We start from the raw sequence: 9055 nt of genomic DNA on the forward strand, positions 1-9055 counted from the left end.
AAAGTACTCGTTTATCATCCAAACACTGTATAATAAAAGCTGCCAAAATGCTGATTAAAAAAAAAAAAACTATAGCACACTGCCAAATCAAAGAATATAGCTGCCAACCCATATTCTTTCCTATTATTTTAAGCTGAAAGTGACCATGATACATGAGCATTCTCCTGATGCTCAGAACAACAACCAAATTCTGAATAATTTCTGAATTCTACTAAATTCATCATCCAGACTTTCATTCACCCATTTATTCAACAACTGTGTATTAAGCACCTATTATGTGCCAGCACTGTTCCAGGTACTGGAGATTCATCAGTGAACAAAAAGACAAAGTCTCCATAGGATGGACAAAGGTGTGATACATGATGGGAGGTAGAGATTTGGCCTTTAAACAAGAACCTACCAAAAGAAAAACTACTGTTTGTAAATTACTCTCTGGATTTAATCCTGTGACTTTCAGTAAGCCTTGTTTCCTCCTCTTGAAGTCTGATGCAGTGAGACCTTGACCTTGACCACTTCCTCTACTTGCGTTCAGTCAACCTTGATGTTCAGGTTTCTTTCTTTCTTTCTTTCTTTCTTTCTTTCTTTCTTTCAATTTTTTAAAATGTCTATTTATTTTTGAGAGAGAGAGAGAGAGAGAGACAGAGTGCAAGCAGGGGAGGGACAGAGAGAGAGGGAAACACAGAATCTCTGAGCTGTTGGCACAGAGCCTGACACGGGGCTCAAACCATGAACCATGATATCATGACCAGAACCGAAGTCAGGTGCCACCCAGGCGCCCTCAGTTTACTTCAGTACAGCATGAGACAAATAATGATAACAATTACAACCCCAACAGCAACTAATAGCAACAACACTTATTGAGCAATTATTGTATTTTAAACATTGAATTCTCACAATAATCTTAAGAGTTAGGTATAGTATTATTATTGTCTCTCCAATTTTACAGATGAGAAGAGACAAAGTCTTAGACTTGCCCACCACTCCAAGCCAAGGATCTAGCTCTTTGATTGGTTGAATGCCTCCTGGCTGCAATGGTCGAGTCCTGAACTCTGTGGTTGAGTCCAGCTCCAAAATACCTCACCTTTATCAGGGTGTCTTGTTGCTAATACCCTTTGCCTCTCTGCAGCCAGCTGTCAGCAAGCTCTTTCTCTGCTGATTACAATATCAACAAACAATAAATATTGAATATCTGTGCAGACTGTTTATTATTCTAATCAAATAGTGCATTCCACAAAGTTAATTTGGCACCTATTTAATGAGACAGATAATTGTTATTGAATTGCTTGACAATTAGATAAAGAGATGCCCAATACATTCTGTAATCAGTCCTTAAATAATTATCTTATGTTTTCTATTCCCATTTTTAAATTTTGTAAGATCTACCATTTCTGGATATGATGTGCTATTTCTTCTCCTTTGCTTCTTACACTTCCTCGTCTGTTTCTTAGAATACACTCGCATGAAATAAAATGTGATAAGCCTCGATTGTATTCCCAGTCTCCTAAATCCCACATCTTCCAAGGACGAGTTCTTTCTGAGATTTCCCTGGTACCCCACACCTGCTTTCTTGATCATCCCTGCCTGAGTGTTCTGGAGGTTGAAGGATTCAGATGCAGCAATAATCAAGCAAAGCCTGCCTTAAGAGGGCTACAGATGTATTATAGGCTGGAAAATTGGCATGACAGTGACCTCCAACACAGCTGATGACAAAGTAGAGCTAAAAATGAACTCTGGGGTTCCTACACTTTAGATCTGGGAGTCTTAGAGCAAAACGATTAGAGACAACAGTTTAGGAATAAGAAAAAGGGGGAGACCGTCCAGCTAAATATGGTAAAACTCTTTCTCCTGAATCTGTTCTTTTTGTTTTTTTTTTTTTTTTTTTTTTTTTACATATCTGAGGGCCAAGTGGAATTTTTTTTTACACACTTGAGAAACCTGCTCTTAAACTGTAGCAAATAGGTGAAAAAAGTCACAAAGTCACAAAGACAAAGAGAATGTGAGGGGATACAATAGCTGATGAGTGACATTAATAATCTCTAGAGGTTGGAAAGCAGATGGAAGAATGATAACAGACCTGAGAAAGATGCCACCTAAGCACCTATGGAGAGGGAGGGACACTAGCAGGAGTTGAGCCAAGCCACCCCCACAGAGCCCCAGAGAAGCCCTGAACATGGTTCTTCCAGGGAACCCTTAAAGGCAAAATGAATTATGTGACTGAAATTAGGGAGAGTGACCAATCGTCTACACACTGAGCTGGTAGACCTTCTCCATGAACCCAAAAATCTATCCCTCCTCCCCACTGTACAGGGTCCAAGGTCTCTGGAAAAATTGAGAGGAAGTATCTCTATAACAGAGAACCCCAGGTATGGCAGAGAGCAAAGCTGAAAACAGAGGAGTAAATAAAGTTTGCTGGTTGAAGAGTAGGACCCTCAGCCTGTGCCCTTACTCTGCTTCCAGAATGCTAGCACCTATGGGATCCATCCAGGCAGAAAATAGCTGAATCCTTCTCAGAAGAAACTAAATGGCTTCGGGTGGGGGGAACCCTACAATGTTGATGTTTGGGATTTTTACAATGAAAAGCTTGCTTACCATCTGATTGCCATATAGCAAAGCTCACTAGGACATGTTAGCAAAAACTGCTCACCATCCCAAAACCTCCTATAATTTTTTTAGTGATTGACTATTAAATATTAATAGAGAGCCAAAGATTTCTAGGTTGTCTGAAGGAATACTCCAGCAAAAGTACACAAAAAAACAGATACACACAAAGAGGAAAAAAACCCAAAACTTCCAGTTAAAAGACACAATACAGAAAGTAGAAGAAAACATTGATGAAACCATAATTAATATCCTCAGAGAGATGAGACATGAAACAGGAACAGAATGCTATCCTTTAATAAAAGAATTGGACATTAAAATATCAAAATATAATTGTAACTAGTAATTTTAAACAATAAAGCAAAATAAATCTCCTAGAAAGGAGATTGGAAAGAGACAAAAAATTGGAGGAAATCATTAGAAAATCAGAGTATCAATGCAGTAGTGCCCAGCATTCACCTAAAAACAGTTCTAAAACTAAAAACAAACTAAAAACTAAAAACTAAAAACAGTTCACCTAAAAACAAAACAAAACAGAAGAAATGAAGGGAAAGAAATGATCAAAGAAATAACACAAGAAAACTTCCTCACACTAAAAAAACCTAAGTGTCCAGATGGAAAGTGTCAGTCCGATGCCCAAAATAAAAGCTAAAACGATTATCCATACCAGCAAAACTTTAGAACACTAGAAATAGAAAGATCACAAAAGTTTCCACTTTCCGCAATAAAGAAAGTCACGTAAAAGTGTTGAGGAATTAGCATGCCACCTGACTTCACAACATCACTGGAAGCTACAGTCTACTGATGCTACTTTTACAAATTTGGAGCCCCATTGTCACTCACTCTCTCTCTTTCTCTCTCTCTCTCCCCAAAGGCCCATGTCACCCCAGGAATTGTTGGCACCTACTTTTTGACCAGAAGGAAAGACTTAGAATGAAATCAATGAAACTGCTATCACAAAAGGCAGAACGGAGAAACAGAAACAAAACAGGATCTTAGGGGTATCACTGATTTGTTTGATCAAGCATCGCTAAAGCCCTGCTTTCCCTCTGAACATTGCGTTACAAGTGTCAGGTAGTTGCTCTTTGGCCATTTGGGACCTAGCATTACTTCCTGAAAAATCACTAGCATTACTTTCACCGCATTCTACTTGCTGAAGTCGTCACAAGCCTGCCCAGATTCAAGGAGAGGAAATGTAGAACCACACTGATTCTGAGAAAGGAAGCTAGTGAGTAGTAAACCTCGGGGTTCAAACGCAGGCTTTCCTGCTACAGGATGTGAGCTTATTGTGCCACGAAGTCATTTCTAACCTGTGGGCTGAGCACTCCTAAGATGCCACAGAGTTAGTTCAAGGAGCCCAAGAAATTATACGGGCATCAGGCATTTTCTGTAGATAAATGATATGCCTTGTATACATAATAAATGTACTATTGTCTTTAAAGAGCAAGTATTACTGTCACGATTAATAATATACAAACTCTTGGGATCCCTGGGTGGCTCAGTCGGTTAGGCGACTGACATCAGCTCAGGCCATGATCTTGAGTTCATGAGCCCGATTCCTACATCGGGCTCCCTGCGGTCAACACAGAGCTCACTTCAAGGATCTTCTGTTTCCCTCTCTCTGTCCTCCCCCTCTTGTGCTCTCTTTCTCAAAAATAAACATATATTAAAAAACAAAAACAAAAACAAAACAGGGGCGCCTGGGTGGTTCAGTTGGTGAAGCGACTGATTTCGGCTTAGGTCATGATCTCGAAGTTCATGGGTTCAAACCCTGCTGGGGGGCTCTGTGCTGACAGCTCAGAGCATGGAGCCTGCTTAGGATTCTGTATCTCCCTCTCTGCCCCTCCCACACTCATGTTCTCTCTCTCTCTCTCTCTCTCTCTCTCTCTCTCTCTCTCAAAATTAAATAAACATTAAAAAAACATACAAACTCTTAAAACTTTTGTTGAAGTCATAGTAGCTTTCTGTATTTTGTATGTTTTGTGTTATATATTTCTTAATCATGGACTCTAAAAGTACATCTAATATGTCGAGGAAATTTTTTTTAACTTTATTCATTTATTTTTGAGAGAGAGAGAGAGAGAGCAGGGGAGGGGCCGAGAGAGGTAGAGAGAGAACACGAAGCGGACTCTGCACTCTCAGCACAGAGCCCAACGCGGGGCTCAAACTCACAACCCTTGAGATCACAACCTGAGCAGAAGTCGGTTGCTTAACTGACTGAGCCACCCAGGAGCCCCAAGGAAATATTTTTCATTTTTTATGTTTAAAGGGGGGGGGGGGTGGCATATCCTCCAAATTGAAGGTTAATGTCTTTATAGTCTATCATAAATCATAGAGAACCTGAGGAAATCCTTAGAATGCGATCACATTACCTGCCAGATCCGCAGGCACATCTCAGGCAGCTCAACTCACAGACCTTGTTACAAAGAGCAGCACTGAGTTCTATGCCCCGCCCACCTATCCTCCTAGTCAAACCTGATTGGCCCGGGGAAGTGAAGCTGACCAAGTAGTTTTTTAAGCTTGCCATTGACCTAGTGGGTGGCCTGGCACAAGCCGTTCTGACATCTAAGGGCAAACCGAGCAAGTCAGCGTCGTCCTATTAAGCATTTAATTTACACCTACAGACATAACAGCGCATGGGACAGCTAGCAGCAAGAACTGACACTAATAAATCCAAGCCATGAGGGAGCAAAGGAAAACTTACGTAGACGCTATGAATTACAGAAAAGACAGAGGATGAGGAAGCTAATTGGAAGCGGGAGGAGAAGCAACTGGAAAGTGGCTCCACGAACACAGCTGAGCGGTATTAACAGCGATGCTGGAATGCACCGAGGAGGGGTTCTTCCCTAGAGCTGCCCATCCGAATCAGTCTGGGACATGCTGGGATATTTCCCTCCTGGAAACGCCGAAGCCCCTCCAGATCTACTGACTCACAATCTCTGGAGCACCAAGATGTTGAAAAACTACAGAAGCTCTTCTGACGCTGTCTGATTAGGAGTCCCTCGTCTCCAGAAGCCCCTGCCTGTGGGCACATTGCACTGTCTTCGGATTTCGGTGAGTAACTTTATCGTCCTAATTGCCTTGTATACATCCTGATAGTTAATCCCTGTTTAATGGGACAAAAAATGGGGGACAAAAAAAAGTTTGTCCCCATTCCTTCTAACCAAAAATGTCTCACTAAAACACTAAATTCTCACTAATTCTCACTGAAACATAAAAGGAGAACTATAGAAACAAACAAAAAAAATTAAAGAAACCTTTTGCTGAGGGGTGCTTTGGTGGCTCAGTTACTCGTCTGACTTCAGCTCGGGTCATGATCTTACAGTTTGTGAGTTTGAGTCCCTCATCTGGCTCTCTGCTGTTAGCGTAGAGCCTGCTTCAGATCTTCTGTCTCCCCCTCTCTCTGCCCCTCCCCTGCTCACCTGCTCTCTCTCAGAAAGAAAGAAAGAAAGAAAGAAAGAAAGAAAGAAAGAAAGAAAGAAAGGAAGAAAGAAAGGAAGGAAGGAAGAAAGAAAGAAAGAAAGAAAGAAACCTTTTGTTGAGTCTGTAGAGATAAACAAAAACCACAAGAAAGGGGTGGTCATATGGAATTGTCTTCTAGAAAAATATGGTCATTTTTGATTTCTCATCTTAAAAGGCTTTTGAGGAGTGAGTTTTCTTCGAAGAGTTATTTACATCTTTTGTTAAGAAAGAGGAAACTCCAAGACTGTTTGACGATAAATAAGTTAAAGGTGCATGCCTCTCTCTTGACTTTTTCTAGATGTATGAGGCTATAAATTAATAAGTCCAGTACCACATGCCACACAGAAAAGCAGGCTTATTCCCTTGACATCACACATGTTTGTATTTTGTCTGTCAGTCCATAGCTCTTTCTCTCCTTGTCTGGAACCATAGGAAGTAGCCCAGACACCTGGGAAATCTGGGATGTTGTGTTCAATTATGACAAATTCCTCAAGTCAATAGTTCTGTAACTTATTTTTAAGCCATGTCTCCAAGACACAGGGTGTGCTTGGATTCCTTAAGGGAATTTGAGTGAGCAAAAGTGGTCAATGTAGTCAAATTTTCAATTAAAAGTCATTCTCTATAAAGATGATAAGCTACAATTATAGATTGCCTTATATAATCACAATATACAAAATAGCACTATTGTGGAACTTACAACTTAAAGTCACTTCATAATCAGTAGCACTTGCCACATTATTTTATAGAAGTTTTCTTTAACAGTTCTTTATAATTCACCATTATTAATACATACTCTTAGAACTGTTTCTTCTAAAGAGTTCAAAATCATGCCCCAACCTTTTTTCCAGCCTCAGCTCACAGTATTCCTTTCCTTCCTTACCTTAAGCCACTTGCCTTTCTCTTCATTTGAAACCATTGCATCAGAAAAGTGCTTCTCGATCGTTCTGCTGCTTTAAGACAAATTTCACTTCATCCCAGTTTCCCCTGGGAACAATTCATCATTTGTGTTATCTGTCTCCTAGATCACCTACCCAAAGCTTCCACTATATTTAATATACATTGTACAAATCGTTTGTTTCTCTTTGAAGACTGGAATCAAATTTTGTTTATTCTTATTTTGCCTTGCTTTAATATCCCCTAATGCCTAGCACAGTGACTTGGGAAAAGTAGACACTATACATTTTTTTTTTTTTGGATGAGGAATTGTTTGTGTACAACTGTTCATAATTTCTAACTCCCACCCACCTATAGCCAATGGCACTCATTACTGAGATGATTACCTGGAATGTAATTTATGGTCGAGAAAGATGATTTTCACTGTAAATCTGGCTCAAAAGAACACAAATTTATGATTTTGAATGTTTAAGACCATGATCCAAATAAGAACTGTCCAAAAATGAAGTCATTACAAAGGAATTGACTCTCTCGAATCTGAAGGAAACTATGTAAAACTGTATCACAAATGTCAGTAGTAGATAAGAATGTTAATGCTGTCAGTTTTCTCAAAATAAACAATCATGTGGATATGTCTTTTCTGGGAAACTTACCAAATTCTAAATCATTAGGGCTTGAAATTTTAAAACGTCGCTTAATAGTGACCACGAAGACACTAAACAAAGTGACAGATTGAGTAACTATTTCAACTTACTTTTGCAGATTTTTTAAGGAAGTCTGATTACATGAGGTCAACCTCCTCTCCAAAAAGCACTTCATATAGGAGTTTCCCAGACTGCTTTCCTCCAAGGGTTGCTTCAATTTCTTAGCCTATAGCTTATATGCTTTTGTGTGTTTTTTTAATGTTTATTTACTTACTTTGAGGGTGGGGAGGGGCAGAGAAAGAAGGAGAGGGAGAATCCTAGCAGGCTCAGTGCTGTTACATGGGGCTCAAACTCATGAACCGTGAGTGAGATCATGACCTGAGCCGAAATCAAGAAGTCAGTTGCTTAACAGACTGGGCCACCCAGGCACCGTGGGTCTTTTGTGTTTTCTAAGTGCCCGATAATAAAAATGTCAACTTAATGATAATAAAGGCAGAATTATGGTTATCTGCCCACATCAAAATTGAGATGAAATCAGTCTTGAACCTTAATTCTCAAGCCTGTCTATATTCTTGAACGTTCACCTGGTTCCAGAACCAAATCCTCACCTGCTCTCTACACTTTTCCACTCTAAGCACCTCAAGTTCGCCAGGCCCAAATGAAACTCGAAAACCGCCCTCCTGCTCCATCTAATTCTATCTCTGTTAAATAAGTTATTCTCAGTCACTGACCCCACATCTGGTGTGGCTTTCAACCATGTCCTCTCCTTTATCTTTTATTTTCTGCCACACTGTTCTAAGGATTCATCCTCCAAAAGGACTCTTACATAGGAAACTTACACTGTTCCCATATACCCAGCATCCAATTTTTGGGGGGGAGGTGGGGAACTACCCCTCTGCTCTTTGAGGTGAGGCTGTAAAGCACAATACCTACCCTATCCTCCCTTGGAAACAAGCATGTGACCTAGGCCTGTCAATTCACCGTACCTGATTCCTCTGGCATTCCTTTGTTACCGGTCAAAGGGGTAGGCTCGTGCTGCAGGTGGGGCCAGGGTTCCTCTCCTAGAGTTCATAATTAGGTAAAACAGATTCTCCTTCCACTAGGGTTGCTAATCTAGGAGTATGTGAATTGGCAACTACCAGCAGGCATCTTCCTGGCTACACGCAGGAAGGCTGTTTAAAGTAGAAAGAGAATGAGATTGAAGCAAAGAGGCATCAGTACCAATATGGAAAGCCAGAGAGTTTTGACGCTGTTTGACCCCCTGCAGCCAGTCGCTCCTTAAGTCCATCCCATCCCCGGACTTGCGCCAGATGATTCTGACTTGCCCATTTCTGGCTCGGTGCACTTGGACAAGCTGTTTAACTTCTCTGTGCATCTCTTGCGTCATCTATAAAAATGGGAGGTAACACATACCTACTCACAGAGTTGTATGAGGATCAGCATAGCAAATGCTCTGT

This window comes from Herpailurus yagouaroundi, unplaced genomic scaffold, assembly GCF_014898765.1.
Source record: "Herpailurus yagouaroundi ecotype Mexico unplaced genomic scaffold, PumYag 198, whole genome shotgun sequence".
Classification (NCBI taxonomy): Eukaryota; Metazoa; Chordata; class Mammalia; order Carnivora; family Felidae; genus Herpailurus; species Herpailurus yagouaroundi.